The 16,409-nt window shown below is 40.3% G+C and overlaps 2 non-coding genes across 2 annotated transcripts; both read right to left on the reverse strand.

The window, feature by feature from the left end:
- Positions 1-9,911: 9,911 nt before the first annotated feature.
- On the reverse strand, positions 9,912-10,024 carry trnal-caa (transfer RNA leucine (anticodon CAA)). Its single transcript has 2 exons — positions 9,987-10,024; positions 9,912-9,957 (listed from the first exon to the last, which is right to left on the reverse strand). It is a non-coding gene; the product is annotated as a tRNA-Leu (tRNA).
- A 5,860-nt stretch (positions 10,025-15,884) lies between these two features.
- On the reverse strand, positions 15,885-15,996 carry trnal-caa (transfer RNA leucine (anticodon CAA)). The gene is made up of 2 exons: positions 15,959-15,996; positions 15,885-15,930 (listed from the first exon to the last, which is right to left on the reverse strand). It is a non-coding gene; the product is annotated as a tRNA-Leu (tRNA).
- Between the last annotated feature and the right edge of the window lie 413 nt (positions 15,997-16,409).

Consider the following 16,409-nt stretch of genomic DNA (forward strand, 5'->3'; position numbering starts at 1 on the left):
AGAAGGGGTGTGGACCCCAGTGTCCTGACTGCTGGTCAGGGGTGTTGTTTAGTCAGGGTTCAGTCTGTGCTCTCTAAAGTCCCTCTCCTCAATTGTTTGCAGGTGGGATGAAGGGGGTCCCCGCCTTTAAAGTGCTTTGGGGATCCTTTGAGATAAACTTTCCTGAACCCCAAACAAGAGAGTTTTCTTATGAAAAATAAAAAAAGTATTTTTAAATTCCTAAGTGATTAGATAAGCCAGAAATAATCATATCAGGTGGCGCTCAAGTCTTCATTCTGCCCTGAAGAGGTTATCATTAATTGAACCAAGTAACTATTTTGTCAAGGGCCACTGAGAGGACAAAGTCCAGCCCTTCAGATCACCAGGAAGAGAAGGAGAGAGAGAGATGGTGTCTGAGAGCTCAGCACTCTGCCCTGGTGAGTTAATCATTAACTGAACCCAGTAAATATTTTATCAAGAGCCACTGAGTCCATTTCTCTCCCTTATCTGTCTGAACATAAGAAAGGTTACAAACCACAGACACAGACAGGACACTGTAAGAGTAGGGGTGTCGACAATGACACACACAGTATGTATAAATATAAAAAAAGTCCTGACTGCTGGTCAGTACAGATCCCTGGACACTGTGTGTGAGAGTAGGGGTGTGGACCCCAGTGTCCTGACTGCTGGTCAGTACAGATCTTGATTGTTTGACAATGGGATTAAGTGGGGCCCCCGCCTGTAAAGTGCTTTAGGGATCCTTTGAGATCAACTTTCCAGAACCCCAAACAAGAGAGTTTTCTTATGAAAAATAAAAAAAGTATTTTTAAATTCCTAAGTGATTAGATAAACCAGAAATGTTCATATCAGGTGGCGCTCAAGTCTTCATTCTGCCCTGAAGAGTTTATCATTAACTGAACCAAGCAACTATTTTGTCAAGGGCCACTGAGAGAACACCCAATGGGACAAACACCCCACAGAAACTCTGCACATGGAGATCTGTAGAATCATCCTCCGTGTGCAGAGAAAAACTCCTAACAACAGGTGCAGGGCCGAATTAGGCCAGTACCCACTATTGATAAACACACAGAAAAGAATATTAAAGTATTGGCTTCACCTAAAAAACAGTGACCAAAATTCCTACCACCACAAAGCCCTGCTGAGCCAAGAGTTGAGCCCAAAACAGAGCCCCCTGAGCCAGCTGGTCTTGAGGCTCACCGACCTGAGCCACACCAACACTAACCAGCCTCAGGACAGCACTGCTAGAGCACCACAACCCAGACTCAACCACATCACAGCACAGATCAAACAGCAATATCTCACACACTGGGACACACACACACAAACACAACATAAACTGGAATGCTACAGAACCTTAAACAGACAATACACACTAGCTGAATATTTGACCAAAATAAAAAATAACAAACAGAAACAGACCCTGACGAAGTACAGGCTCAGTGACCACAACCTGGCCATAGAAACTGGGTGACACAGGCAGACCTGGCTGCCCAGAGAGGACAGGCTGTGCTCCCACTGCCAGCAGGGAGAAATAGAGACAGAGGTGCACTTCCTGCTGCACTGTGACAGATACTCTGGGATTAGAGAAACATTCTTCCCGAAATTCAGAAATCTAATCCCAGAGTTCCCACACCTGCCAAAACCACAACAGGTCCCAACCCTACTGGGAGAGGGAGGAGGGAACTCAGTTGATCTGGCAGCCCAGTATGTGATCTCCTGTCACAGCCTGAGGAACAGTGAGTCCGTCTCCCAATAATGCTCCAGCCGCCTACAGTATATGTCAATATTATATAATATGTCTTTGTTGTAAATGTCTGTAACATGTCTGTAGATTTTATTTTACTTCTATTTTTTGTTTTGTTCTATGTTAATTTTATTATTTTTATTTGCTTTGGCAACACTGATTGTACCCATCAGTCATGCTAATAAAGCACCTTGAATTGAATTGAATTGAACAAAGTCCGGCCCTTCAGATCACCAGGAAGAGAAGGAGAGAGAGAGATGGCATCTGAGAGCTCAGCACTCAGCCCTGGTGAGTTAATCATTAACTGAACCCAGTAAATATTTTATCAAGAGCCACTAAGAGGACAAAGTCCTGCCCTTCAGATCACCAGGAAGAGAAGGAGAGAGAGAGATTGCTACACATACAGATGCAGCCATTCAAAATGCGAGGGCGATACCGCATTATTTTCCGGTGCGCTGTATGCAGTCTACCGCGAGTTACCGGTAAATACCGCTAGTTACCGTAAATTCTCCTATAATACGGCAAGCAAAATAATAGTATCCGGAATTTCCGCAAGGTGGAGCTAATAAAGCTCAACCTCTCGTGTTTGAGCTGTCGCCATCAAAGTCTTTAACGAAGATATTACTAATAGTATTAATAATGAATGACCTTGGACAAGCTGTAAGTGTAAACTCAAAGTATTGCCCTGGTCCACATTCATTTTTTCATTGACCGTCTTTGTAAAAGTAACACCACAGCATTTCGCAATCACGCATTTGTTTCCAATCATGCAAAGTACAGTAATTTATGAGAATCGATTCACCATGCCTTTCACATGCTCATAAAAGAGATTGATTTAGGAGCATAAACATATTACCGTATGCAAACTGTACTGTATACAGTATGTATATGTATATTTAATGTCTTAACTGTGCCCGTTTAAGTATTGAATATTTATATGGAATTTTACCACTGAAGGGAAATCTTAGTGCCTGAGCATAAAAAGAATAGGAGCATACTGCAAAGCGTGTGAAGGCCATAAACGATATTAATTTTGGAACTTAAACATACAGTATATGGCTGGTCTCGGTACTTTAAAGAAAACATACACACCAGTATTCCATTTCTCCCTAAACATTTTAAGCATCGAAGTCTTTAACTAACGTGATACCGGAGTCAACAAGCATACTTTTAGAATTTGATTAAAAGGGAATATAATATGGAATCGCGTATCTCAAGAAATTAATAACGATATGATTATATTCGTGTACTGCGACAGGGCTGTGTAGGGCTGTTTCGCCTCTCTCTTTATGTGCATTCCCTTGTAGCCCACTGGTCTGTGTGCCTGATTACCAACTCACGGGCTGTGTGTTCAAATCCAGCTGGTGCTGGACTTTTCTTTTAACAAACATTTCTTCGAAAAAATAGAATAGCAATATTATGGACAATCAATTGACTTTTATATTTCAAAATATCACAACATGATCGATTCCAAGTCATTTTTGATAACGATGAATAGTCACCTTCTTCCCTTCTGATAACGGTCCCTGCTTCTGCTTCCTGCTTCTATTGTGTGTGTGTGTGTAATAGAGTAAATTTTTATAGAGAAATGGAGGCTGGACAGTATGCGTTACAATATAAACATTTATATTGATTTAAATCGTGTTTTGATTTAAATCGCAAACGCATGTTTAATTATGTGTTTTTTTAATCATAATCAGACTAATGCAACATAAATTGATACAGTATCTTTGTCTTCTAAGTATCTTAATAAACTTTCAGCATAGCTTTCTACCCGTTTAGATTTATTTTTCTTGGGATTTTGGGATCAAACGTGGAAGGATTAGATTGTAATCGTTTTTATTTTTCAAATACGTTTTAGAAAAGTGTAATCTATACCTGCCCAGACTGTACGCCTTCCTAAACCCCGCCCTGACCACTTTCACTCCTGTCCTGCTCTTCCCCGCGCACCCCAGCCGGGCTCTTCGGCCTCTGCCCGGGACGAATGTATATTTTGATCTTTAAACCCGGCGTGGCACCGAGGGAGCGTCTGCATTTATAACTTAGTTTTTAAAATTAGTCAAGCAATATGAAGCATCTCCTTTTACTTTTAAGTCCCTTAAATACATTGAGCACAGCTTTCTCACCACTTAAGATTACTTTTTGATACCATCCTTACACAAAGCAGAAACTTTCCGATGACATACAGTACAAGTGGAAAGATTACAGATTTTAATCGTCTTTAATTTTGTTACGTTATACGTTTTAGGAACATTTCATCTAAACAAACACCACAAAACTATTCTCGATTGTATTTCTGAGTGTTATGTTACATCTACAGTAGTTCACTGCTTTAAATACATCGAATTAAGAAAGTTAGATGTAGCACTTTAGATCTTTTTTTTCTGAGCCAGGGAAAATCTGATCATGTTTCTCTATAACAATAATAAAAAACATTATTTTACATATCACCTTTAAACGTGGCATCTCAAAGCAAAAAAGTAGATGGGAAAAACAGTTAAAAGGGACCAAAGTAAATACCAGACAAACGCAAACGCGTTTTTAATAAAAATGCTTTTATTCATTCAGCAGAGAGTGAGAGGGACATCCAGCAGAGAGAGACAGACACACCGGTTTCCATTGACAAAAGTAATTGTTTTTTTACATTCCTCTTGTCTAACAGGAATGTTTTGTTTGTGGACAGACTGTTAGACGAGAGGAAAAGAGCACCTCCTTCTACGAAGCATTTCGTTGATCCGATCACGAATTATTTTCCAGTCGCACAAAGTAAGGGTTGAGAATCTCCGATTCACCATGCTACTAATGGTTTCCCGGAGATTGCAAGGCAAGGCACTTTTGCCTCTGGACCCATCGAAATTTACAGACGTGGTCCTCCCCCAGTAAATTTCAAAAGTCACAAGATTTCGAAACATGAGGGTGGCGTAGCGGTCGGCTCTTGCTTTCCCGTCTATGCCGATGCACTGCAAGTACAACCCTCCCTCCATCTCCTGAGTGATGGGTAGCAGTTGGACATCTGGGAGAATTATTCGTCCCACTGGCGTCTGTGACTTCCGCTGTGCTTCCTGGGGGGAGATAGACGGCGGGGACAGCATCAACCAATTCCCATGCAGTGGTGAACGGAGAGGCCGGGATGGAGTGTCCTGAGGCGGTGTGTGCTCTGCGGGGGGCAGAGCTTCCACCAGGCATTGCAACCTGCGCGGCGGGGAGAGGCACTTTTCGGGAGACAGCTGCTCAACTGTTTGACTGCTGGAACATACTGTCTCCTTCCTCTGCATTTTCAGGAGTGTCTCTAGCCTCCCAGTCCTCCCCAGTAATGCATCGTACTGCTCCTGCTGCTGCCGAAATGTCTCCACACAGGTGCTGCTTCTACAGGTTGGCACCCTGGCCAGTGGCCGAGAGCAGAGACCCACGGCCTGTGGCAAAATAACATAATTCATGTAAGAAATAAAGTCACACAGTAGTATTCATCAGTCGCGGAACAGAAGTCAAAATAAACTTTTCTTTTTTTCCGTCTTACCGCTTTCTTTTTTACTGTCCTGGTGGTAGATCGTTTCGCCCGTGCGGTGTTTTCTTGAAGAACAGGCTACGAAGAAATAATTATAATTTAATTTAAAATTCAAAACGGCAATAATACCTTGTAATATGCGCTGTAATCGCGTATTTCAGATGAAGTCTGCTGTATTTGCTTACCCTTCACTCTTTGGAAGCTGGGGCGGCAGAAGCACCCCGTCTCTTCCCGTAAAAGGTCTTGGTCTCCATACTGTACTGTGGTCGCTGTAGTGCAGGTTCGCAGTTTTTTTTTGTGATGGGAGCTCACCCAATCCCTTTGTGTATTTATGCTATATTCACATGTACGGCTAGAATGTTCATTGTCTTCCAATGAAAGGCGGGTGCCTCTTGCCGAAGTCGGGAGACATTAGAGGCTTGCCACACCCGGACTGTTAAACCAACGCATTAGCACGTCAAACCCCATTGAGGAGCCGGGCGCAATAATTGTTTTGTCCCTTGATTTACTGATCTGCATTAATTATGGAAATCGAGTTCCTGCTCTTTGCAGACGACCTGGTCCCGCTGTCGCCCACAGAACAGAGGCTGCGCCAGAACCTGGCGCTGCTGGAGCAGCACTGTCAGACCTGGGCGCCGACAGTCAATCTGGACAAGACCAGAGTTATGGTTTTCCAGAAAAAAAGCCAGACCTCAGGGAAACAGGTACAAATTCACACTTAACAACACATTAACACCAAACAACGTTTGTATTATATTCCCTATTAATCAAACTCTAAGAGTATGTACCGGCTTGTCCACTCCTCCCGCCCCTCTCTGTGTACAGTAGAGCCTCCTGTCCAGCCAGCACATGTCCACAGACATTCACAACAGTGACTTATCATAAAACGTTTGCACATATAGTTAAATTATTAGTTGTTTTTCAGGAAGTTAAAAAAAACACTTGAAATACTTATCCAGTCTCTCGAAATAAAGTTATTTTTCAAGCAATGCAACAAACGTCTGGCAATGTGTTTTTTTTAATCCAACATTGACAGCCACATCTTAAATCTTGCCAGTCAGCTCTTTTTTCTCTATTTGAATTGTGGCTTACACTTCGCACGACTTTAAAAGCTAGAAAGACAGGTTTCGATTCACATTAGCTGGCGAGCCTTGTTAACAAAAAAACAGACAATACACAGGGAGGGGGAGGTCAAGCCAGAGAGAGAGTATTTTACCCTCTGTCTAAAAACCCAAATAACCCGGGGCTGAGACTCTGGGGGGATCATTGCGTGGTACAGAGCGGAGCTCAGTCAATTCTTATGGAATGTGTTTTCTTTCTTCTTTTTTTCAGCATGGAATAAACCTGTTACTTGATTCATATGGATGCCTGGTTCCGCCGGGGATTCAAAACGTTTTTTATTTTTTTTTTAATCGGGTATCAAAGGGAATAGCAGTATAACCCTGTTCATGCACAAACAGTGGCATGTTACATTATTGATTTGGGTGTCTCCTCTTGCCAGAAAGCTCTAAATTGCATTTTGAGCGCGGTTTTTGACTTTTTTTAAATTGCATTTTGAGCGCGGACAGCACATACAAGGGTTAATTGCACAATGAACTGCGCCAAGAAATTTAAAATAGTCTTCTTTAGGTGTGATACAGTCTTTTAATACAGTCTTTGCTGTGCTCTTGAGGGTCCTTGTGGTATTTCGAGCTCTGGTTGAATGATAAGTGTCGCAGTTTAAAGTGTCGCAGTTTATTTATGGGTTGCAATTTAGAAAAAGTCAAAAACCCGCACTCAAAATGCAATTTAGAGCTTTCTGGCAAGAGGAGACACCCAAATTAATAATGTAACATGCCACTGTTTGTGCATGAACAAAGTTATACTGAGATTTTCCTAAGATACGCGATTAAAAAAAATAAATTTTTTGAATCCCCGGCGGAACACATTCCATAAGAATCAGTGATTTTATACAGTATATCGCCTTTAAACACATATATTTAAACACGCGTTTACGACTTAAATCAAAACGCGATTCAAATCAATATAAATGTTTATTTTGTAATGCATAGGTGACTATTCATTGTTTTAAAAATACTTAAATTCGATCATGTTGTGATATTTAGAAATATAAATTTGTTTGGTGCGAGTGAGGTTTTATTTAATCTCTGACCAAGGGAAACATTTCATTTTTTCAAAGAAATATTTGTTAAAAAATAAAGTCATAGTTACATGGGATTCAATCACAGACCGTATAACATGGGAATCAGCAAACTAACCCACAGCGCCGCCAGCGCAGTCACATGCTGAGGGCTGAAAAAGCACTACAGAAAAATTATCGACAGACAATGTACAGATTTGATAAAGCTATAAAATAATGTAATTAGGCACAGAACAAGTTTACAGCACAGTACAATAATAAATGCTGACCATGACTTTAGAAGCATAAATTACCTTACACTCAATTTAAATACAAGCTGTCTTTAGCCCTCTAAGCTGGTTCATACAGAAATGTAGAGAACCAGGCTCAGAACACACAGCTTCATTAGCAAATACATATGCAGGACAACTGGAGAAGACGTTTTACAGTGGATGGATTTTTAGAAACATCCTATCAGTGACATCACTGAAGTCAACTCCTAGGTAACTCTCGTGTGGATAGTTTCACAAGAATCAGACAAAGGTTTAAGCATCGCTTGTTCTAGATAAACTGCAAAAAAAACAACAACAACCCATAATGTACTTCTTTGCGGCTCTGTTTGCCCAAATCATATATTCACAACGTGAAATTAGAAAATAATATTACGTAACCAAAATCCGCAATATGGAAACAGAACCTGTGCAATTGTTCACAGATGATGTACTCGTAACATTTTTACAAGACGAACTACAACATTTAAAAAATGACTTGTATGTACTTGATATCTCTAATCAATCCATGGCGATATAGTTAAAGCAGAGTCCCCGCACAAAACGAAACTAAAACGCCCTGGGCATACCGTTTCGCGCTTCTTATCAGTTGCTCAAAAGTAATTTGACTGTATGAAATGCATAATATAAACCTAGAAACATATACGTGAGCAGTATTTACGTAGTATCGGTGTCAAGACATACCTCTCAAATACTGTAAATCAAGTTAAAAATATCTCAAGACTGATTCTGGTCATAATGAAACCATGTTTCGTGTATGTTTTCTTTAAAGTACCGAGACCAGCCATATACTGTATGTTTATGTTCCAAAATTAATATTGTTTATGGCGTTCACACGCCTTACAGTATGCTCCTATTCTTTTTATGCTCAGCTATTAAGATTTCCCTTCAGTGGTAAAATTCCATATGAATATTCAATACTACAACGGGCACAGTAAAGACGTTTACAGTAAATCTTTCTACGACAGACCAACAGACCAAGAGTGCCCCTGTCGGTCAACCAATCACGTACCGCGGTACCCTGTGTCATCTTGCGTCATCTTCCGCCAAAATGCGCGACGCCGTAGCCAATTACCTCCGGTACGTGTCTGTACCTGGTACTTTGAATGGCTGCATCTGTATAAATTGAATTGTTCTATTTTTCAGGCTTGCATATCATATTTCAGTTAAACCTTTTCTTCTATAGTAATTTCATTTGATATTAAAATTAGTCCTGATTTAAGAATTTTGTAATAAGTTTCAGTTTCAGTTTAATCATGCCCAGAAGCTACCAAAACTGGTAACGTTCACATAATGTGTAATGCAAAAGCAGCAGTTGGGGTGGGAAACAAAAGGCATTTCTTGGTATGAATCCTAAAACTTCATAGATGGCGTTCTAGGACTTCTCGCTTCAGATAAAGCTGTCAATACATCACAGATTTCTACTCAATCAATATCAGCAGTGTTATCACCACCGAACGCTAAATATAGATCCTGGCAATAATTCATGAGTTGTTTGTTAGAAAATTGTTTATGGTTTTTTTTAAACATATTTTCAATACCAGACAAAAAGTCGAAAGTTTCAATTTCATGCAACTGATGAAATCTCTCTTCGATGGAAGTTATAAGTACAGTACATACAAAATATTGCGGAATCAATCAAATTTACATGTTTCTTGTGGATCCAGAAGATCATTTTGAGAATCAAAACATGCCTGTCTTTTCTTTTTTCAAGGACAAAGGAGTAGCAGCAGGAGTAGAAGTAATGGCAAGAACGTGTTTAGAGTTCAGCACTTCTCATTTCTAATGCAGAGCCATCGACTCAGAAAGCACCGCCCGCGATAAAAGAAATTGCAGAATTGGTCTGTTCATGCTGCCTACACGCTTTGAATTGCTGGCATTTTCTGCAAGCGTTCCTTTTTGAGGGTTCATGAAATTCCTCACATTTGAGCCAACACTAAAATATTTCATTCGGGGTCGCCTAATTCATAGTGCAAACCGAATCTACAGGGGAATGCTGTGGCACATGAAGCCGTTTGTTATTCTGTTGTGAGGTGTGAGGGGCGGAATGCAAATCCAGTTGGTGAATAGAAAATGAAACAGGAGTCACTTCTTGAGCTACGGATTCCAAAAAGTATGAAAACCTGTGCATTTTAACAGTGCAGAATACTCACAAATTGCACTGAGTTGCTTGCTTTCTTCTGCTGCTTTTATATTTCAGTCATTCACTGTCAGCTAGCACTGGAACAATTCAAGAGAGGTAAAAACAGAAGCTATCAGGAGTGGGATTTGAACCCACACCTCCATTTGGAGACCAGAACACCCAAGCCAGCTGGAAAGACATATGTCCTTGAGTCTGGCGCCTTAGACTACTCGGCCACCCTGACAAGTAAGAGCAAGTGACGTGCTGAATGCACCAGTAGTTGACTAAACTGAGTTTCTTCCCTGAAATGATTTGCTTGCGAAGAGCCAAGTTGCCTTGAATGGATCTTGGAAATCAAATATACGGATGGATTGTTATTCGGTTGTGAGTTTTGAGGGGCGTATTATAAAAGTTGGTGAAAAGGCACTTTTTGTTAGTCTGTCGGGAGGCTGCACAAGGTGTTTAGAGGGAGAACTTCTAAAAGGCAGGCTCCATAGGTAATGATCACATTTTCTTGCATGCTAATCAAAAGAAATATTAAGAAACTTTTCCCGATACCAGTTTTTTACAAAAGTAAAGGCACACGGCACATGTGTGCCACATCACGTCCGAGTTTAGTGACAACTACCTCAGAGATTGTAAGCTGGGTAGTTTCAGATCAGATCACTTTTTTTATCAAAGGTTCAAGCAAACCCGAATACTTTTGCAAGAGACATTTCAGAATCCCAGTCAAATCCAGTACGATTGCTGGATCCTTCGAATTCGACTGAACTATAGCACAGATCTGCAGTCCACCATCAGAATACTGTGGGTGTGTTGTATAAGCCATACCGCCCAAAATAGTTCTAAAACAGAGGCTGCATCCTCATTTCGGAATGTGGTATAAAGTGAAATGGTCTGGGAAGAGTCCTACGTTTGAACAGTTCAAAATAGACGTAAAGGGGTATTTACGGACTCTTTCGAAATGTAAGAACAAGCTGTGCGGACCTTATCTTTATTTACGTCGTGTAAATGTTTTTCATAAAGTGTAATTGTATTATAGCATGTGCCCCTGACGATTTTCTTGATGCGTTATATGTGCTCTTGTTTGTATTGTATGTAGTTTTGTTGTTCAAATAAAACGTAAAAGACACAACTTTCCGGATGCGGCTGCTGTAAAAATAAAATGACATCAAGGGCGCTGTACGCAGAGGTGTGAAGCCTGTTTCATAGAAGAACTATATCCAGACGTGTTAAAGAAGTCGAGATCTCACTACGAGAATGGCAGCATCTCCAAAAAAGCAGGTGCATTTCGTTACACAGTCGTAATGCCACTAAGTCGGACCAGAAGAGCGAAAGCCACCTGGCTTTCTCTGAGCAAGTAATGGGACAAAGAGACACAGTACAGTGGTAACTGTGGCTGAACAGTGGAAAGTGCTGGATTAAGGCTCCAGCCCCTTCAGGGGCTTGGGTTTGAATCTCACCTTGTTAGGTGCTTCTGCTGATACCCCTTCCAACTGACTTCAAAAGGGAGGGAGCTGCTTTTTGGCAGTCTCTCGAGAAACTAAGCAAAGTGTTTAAAGATACTTTGTCAGCTTGACATCAAGGCAAAAAACAAAAACTTTCTTGCGTCCACTCAAACCAAATGCGGTTTGCCACCTTTTGCGTTATGCAGGGAATGACGTCTGCCGAGATTACTTTTGAGTCAATGCAAATCATAGTGTGCCCTCCATTTTAATGTTGGTTGTGCTGGCGTGCTGCTTCTGTCTGTGAAACTTTATGCAATCAAGGCATTTAATGTTTTTTTTTAATAATTGAAAAAAAAGTACTATTTTTTTTCTTAAATATTGATGGTTTAAAAACTTATTTAATGTGAAACGGTCATTATGATTGTAAAACGGTCAAAATGTTAGTGAAGAAATCAGTAATGTGAGGAAAGGTGAATTGTGGGAGCCTCTTGACTCCCTGTGTCGTGCTGTGTTTCTCTCTCATTCTACTTGGAGTGGTGCCGTCACTTCTGGATAAAGTCTGTCTTGGGTCATTCCGAACAAGTCAGGTATGACTGTGCTTCACCACAAGAAGAGACACCTCACTTGCGAGGATCCCAACAGTATATTTCCCCTTTCAGAGCCCATGGGAGTGAATTTCATACACAATTAAAAAAGCCTAATTTTATTTAGAGGCTTCAGACACTTTTTTAATTAAAAAAGTGACCTGAAATGCCTTAGCTTTCAGGTTTGCTAGAACCAGTAATAATAAAGTGGTCTCAAACTTTCATTGTCTGATGTAGCTGTCTCTAAAGTTGGACATGATGTTTTGGAGATGCTGAGATATTGAGAAGAACTCAACTAAATGGTGAGAAGTCTGGGTTCAGCACCAGCAGATGGTGAAGAACTCTTAGCTGACCCCAACCTAATTTGAACTCACAACTTTCAGAGCTAGAATCAGCTACATTTCCACTGTGCCACACCCTATAGTCTTCTTTAGCTCCCCAAAGGAGAAAAATCAGTGTCCCAAAAAAAGTGCTTCCCAAAATGTCTTTAACAGAAAGGAAAATTTAGACAGGCTTCCATTTCTGCATTAAGAACTGTTTGTGCTGTCCTGTAATTGAGGAAATATACCACCTAAATCAGCAAAGAGTTCTACGTTTGAAGAGTTCTAAATAGAAGAAGAACTAAACAGAAGAACTTTATCCAGAGGTGTTTAAGAATTCGAGATCTCACCATGAGAGGGGAAGCATCTCAGAAAAAGCAGGTGCAGTCGGTTCCATAGTCATAACGCCACTGTCGGACAAGAGCAAAAGCCACCCGGCTTCCTCCAGGCAAGTAATGAGACAAAGAGACAAGACACAGTGGTTAGTGTGGCTGAGTGGTCTAAGGTGCTGGATTAAGGCTCCAGTCTCGTTGGAGGTGTGTGTTTGAATCCCACTGCTGTTAAGAGTTTTTGTGTTACAACCACCAAGTGGAGCAATGTGCTAAAAGCTACTTTATCAGCTTAACATCAAAGTAGGGAGAAAAAAGTGTTTCTTCTTCTCAACACAAATTCTTGTTTCCACCTTCAGCAGGGAAGTTTGTCTACCAAGATCACTTTTGAGTCAGTGCAAATCACAGTGCGCCCTCAATTTTAATGTCGGTTGTGCTCCTTTTATCTGTGAAATGTTAATGTTCTGCATTTTCAAGTCGAGTCATCCTCAGGGGTAGAGCTGATTAAGTCTTTCCGCATAGCGCTCCATCAGAAATAACTTGTCTAAGTTCAAAAGAGATTGTTTTACTTCAAGCAATCACAAAGCATACTTCACTATGTCAGATCTAAATGGGGAATTTGTTGGTTACAAAGCTGAACGTTTTTCCATGTTCTGCTAGAGTATCCACTGGCTTGCCTTTATCGGCTGTCTTGGAAAGATAAGCTGTGCTTCGTCTCAGGAAAAATCATCAGTAATTTTATTCTGTGCGTATGGCCATTATTTAAAGTATATAAAAATCATGAGTTCATAGATTTATCCAAATATCAACAGCACTTTGTAAACCTGTCATAAGAATTCCTTCAATCCAATAGTTTCACTCCAGGGTAAAGGCAAGGAAACATAGGGAATTCTTATTTAAAGACAACATCCGTATTGGATTGCATGTAAGCAGGCACCACTCAGAATTCCTAATATGATTTTGAATTCAGTTTTGCAGTGCTTTAGTGCTTTACTACTTTCAGAGAGTCCTTTATTGACCTTGCTGAAGCAGAGAAGCGACATAATCACAATTGTGACCAGTTTTTCTGCTGTTTCTGGTTAATAATGATTATTATTTTGTATTTTGATTAGTATTTTTCGTAGCGTTCTTCCTCAGCTTTTAAGATTTTTGGTGAGCAAGAACCACTGAGAACGAGTCTGAATCAATCAAGAACACATATGGTACTGCTGTCCTGTGTACAACTGCTTCGTCCTAATTGAGCTTTTCAGTGTTGAAGAAGACGTTTCGAATTTCGATTGCTGGTTTCAGAGGATGTGCTACAAGATCACAGATTCATTTGAAAAGATTTGGAGATGCATTGGCTGGGATTCAAACCTGGCTCAATTGGATGAAGGCACCTATACTCAGCAACGAGAGGAAAGGAGAAGGGGCCAGAGGTAGTGTGGCTGAATGGTCTAATATGCTGGATTTTAGGCTCCACTCTCTCAGGGGCGTGGGTTTAAATCCCACTACTGCCCAATGTTTTGAGACCTTACTTCCTGTGATTTGTAATATGGTCAGTAAAAGCACTTTATGTAAGTATCTCTTATGTCAGCACTACAAGTCACTTACTGCTCCACAGGTCTGGGGTTCAATCCCTGGCATCTTCAGGTGTTTTATATTACTGTACTCACATCGCAATCTTCTGTTGAGTGAGAACTCTTTGCTCGTGTTCAAAGAGAGCCAGGTTTACCTTTTGAATCTCACCCGGGATTTCCCGAGAGATCATTCAGCGAGCGAGTCCTCCCTCTGGACTCCGCACTGAGCTGAAAGCTGCACGAATTCCAAGCGTGTCCTGTACTGTTACAAGTGGTCCAGCGTAAATGTGCAGCACAGTGACATAAACACCTTGAACTTTTTCTGTATGTGAAGGAAAATGCAAAAGAGCATGTAAAGTATTGATCACATAAAATATCCATGGTACAACTTGAGAAAAAACTGAAGCACAAAACAACGACTATTGATGATTACAAGAGATTCAAGAAACACAACCGTCCGCAGATGGGTTCGGATCCTGAACGCTTAAGTCAAAAGAACAAAAGCGAAGTAAACTCTCTTCATTGTCTTATAGTTTATGTAATAAAACAATTTTTTTCTTTCTTTATAATTTCTTACTGTTGATAGACGATTTATTGAATTTTAACAGAATCACAATTGTAAACATTTTGGGTTAAACTGTTATTCACATACTCTAACAAAGAGAGTCCATCTCTCAAAAAATAAAAAATAAGTTATATAAATTGAATTGTTCTACTTTTTAGGCTTTCATAGTCTTATTCATATTTCAGTTAAACCTTTTCTTCTGTAGTAATTTCATTTGATATTAAAATTAGTCCTGATTTACAATTTTTTGGACATGGTTCATCTTAAAGAATTTTGTAATAAGTTTCAGTTTCAGTTTAATCGTGCCCAGAAGCTACCAAAACTGGTAATGTTCACATTATGTGTAATGCAAAAGCAGCAGTTGGGGTGGGAAACAAAAGGCATTTCTTGGTATGAATCCTAAAACGTCATAGATGGCGTTCTAGGACTTCTCGCTTCAGATAAAGCTGTCAATACATCATAGATTTCTACTCAATCAATATCAGCAGTGTTATCACTACCGAACGCTAAATATAGATCCTGGCAATAATTCATGAGTTGTTTGTTAGAAAATTGTTTATGTTTTTTTTTAACATATTTTCAATACCAGACAAAAAGTCGAAAGTTTCAATTTCATGCAACTGATGAAATCTCTCTTTGATGGAAGTACAGTACATCCAAAATACTGCGGAATCAATCAAATTTAAATGTTTCTTGTGGATCCAGAAGATCATTTTGAGACTCAAAACATGCCTGTCTTTTCTTTTTTCGAGGACGAAGGAGTAGCAGCAGGAGTAGCAGTAATGGCAAGAACGTGTTTAGAGTTCAGGACTTCTCATTTCTAATGCAATACCATCGACTTGGAAAGAACTGCCCGCGATAAAAGAAATTGCAGAATTGGTCTGTTCATGCTGCCTACACGCTTTGAATTGCTGGCATTTTCTGCAAGCGTTCCTTTCTGGGGGTTCATGAAATTCCTCACATTTGAGCCAACACTAAAATATTTCATAATCATTATTTCATTCGGGGTCGCCTAATTCATAGTGCAAACCGAATCTACAGGGGAATGCTGTGGCACATGAAGCCGTTTGTTATTCTGTTGTGAGGTGTGAGGGGCGGAATGCAAATCCAGTTGGTGAATAGAAAATGAAACAGGAGTCACTTCTTGGAATTCCAAAAAGTATGAAAACCTGTGCATTTTAACAGTGCAGAATACTCACAAATTGCACTGAGTTGATTGCTTTCTTCTGCTGCTTTTATATTTCAGTCATTCACTGTCAGCTAGCACTGGAACAATTCAAGAGAGGTAAAAACAGAAGCTGTCAGGAGTGGGATTTGAACCCACGCCTCCATTTGGAGACCAGAACACCAAGCCAGCTGGAAAGACACATGTCCTTGAGTATGGCGCCTTAGACCACTCAGCCACCCTGACAAGTGAGAGCAGGTGGTGTGCTGAATGCACCAGTAGTTGACTAAACTGAGTTTCTTCCCTGAAATGATTTGCTTGCGAAGAGCCAAGTTGCCTTGAATGGATCTTGGAAAACAAATATATGGATGGATTGTTATTCGGTTGTGAGTTTTGAGGGGCGTATTATAAATTGAGTTGGTGAAAAGGCGCTTTTTGTTAGTCTGTCGGGAGGCTGCACAAGGTGTTTAGAGGGAGAATTCTAAAAGGCAGGCTCTCTATGTTTAACATCAAGAAAGATTTTTTTTTTCTCAATGGAAATGCTCTTTGGTGCTACGTAAAGTAGGGAACAACGTCTGCCGAGACCACTTTTGAGCCAGTGCAAATGGTAATGTGCCACCAAGTACATTTAATATTGGCTGTGGTAGCGAGCTGCTTTT

This window comes from Lepisosteus platostomus, chromosome 5 (assembly GCF_059453375.1).
Source record: "Lepisosteus platostomus isolate fLepPlt1 chromosome 5, fLepPlt1.hap1, whole genome shotgun sequence".
In the NCBI taxonomy this organism is placed as follows: domain Eukaryota; kingdom Metazoa; phylum Chordata; class Actinopteri; order Semionotiformes; family Lepisosteidae; genus Lepisosteus; species Lepisosteus platostomus.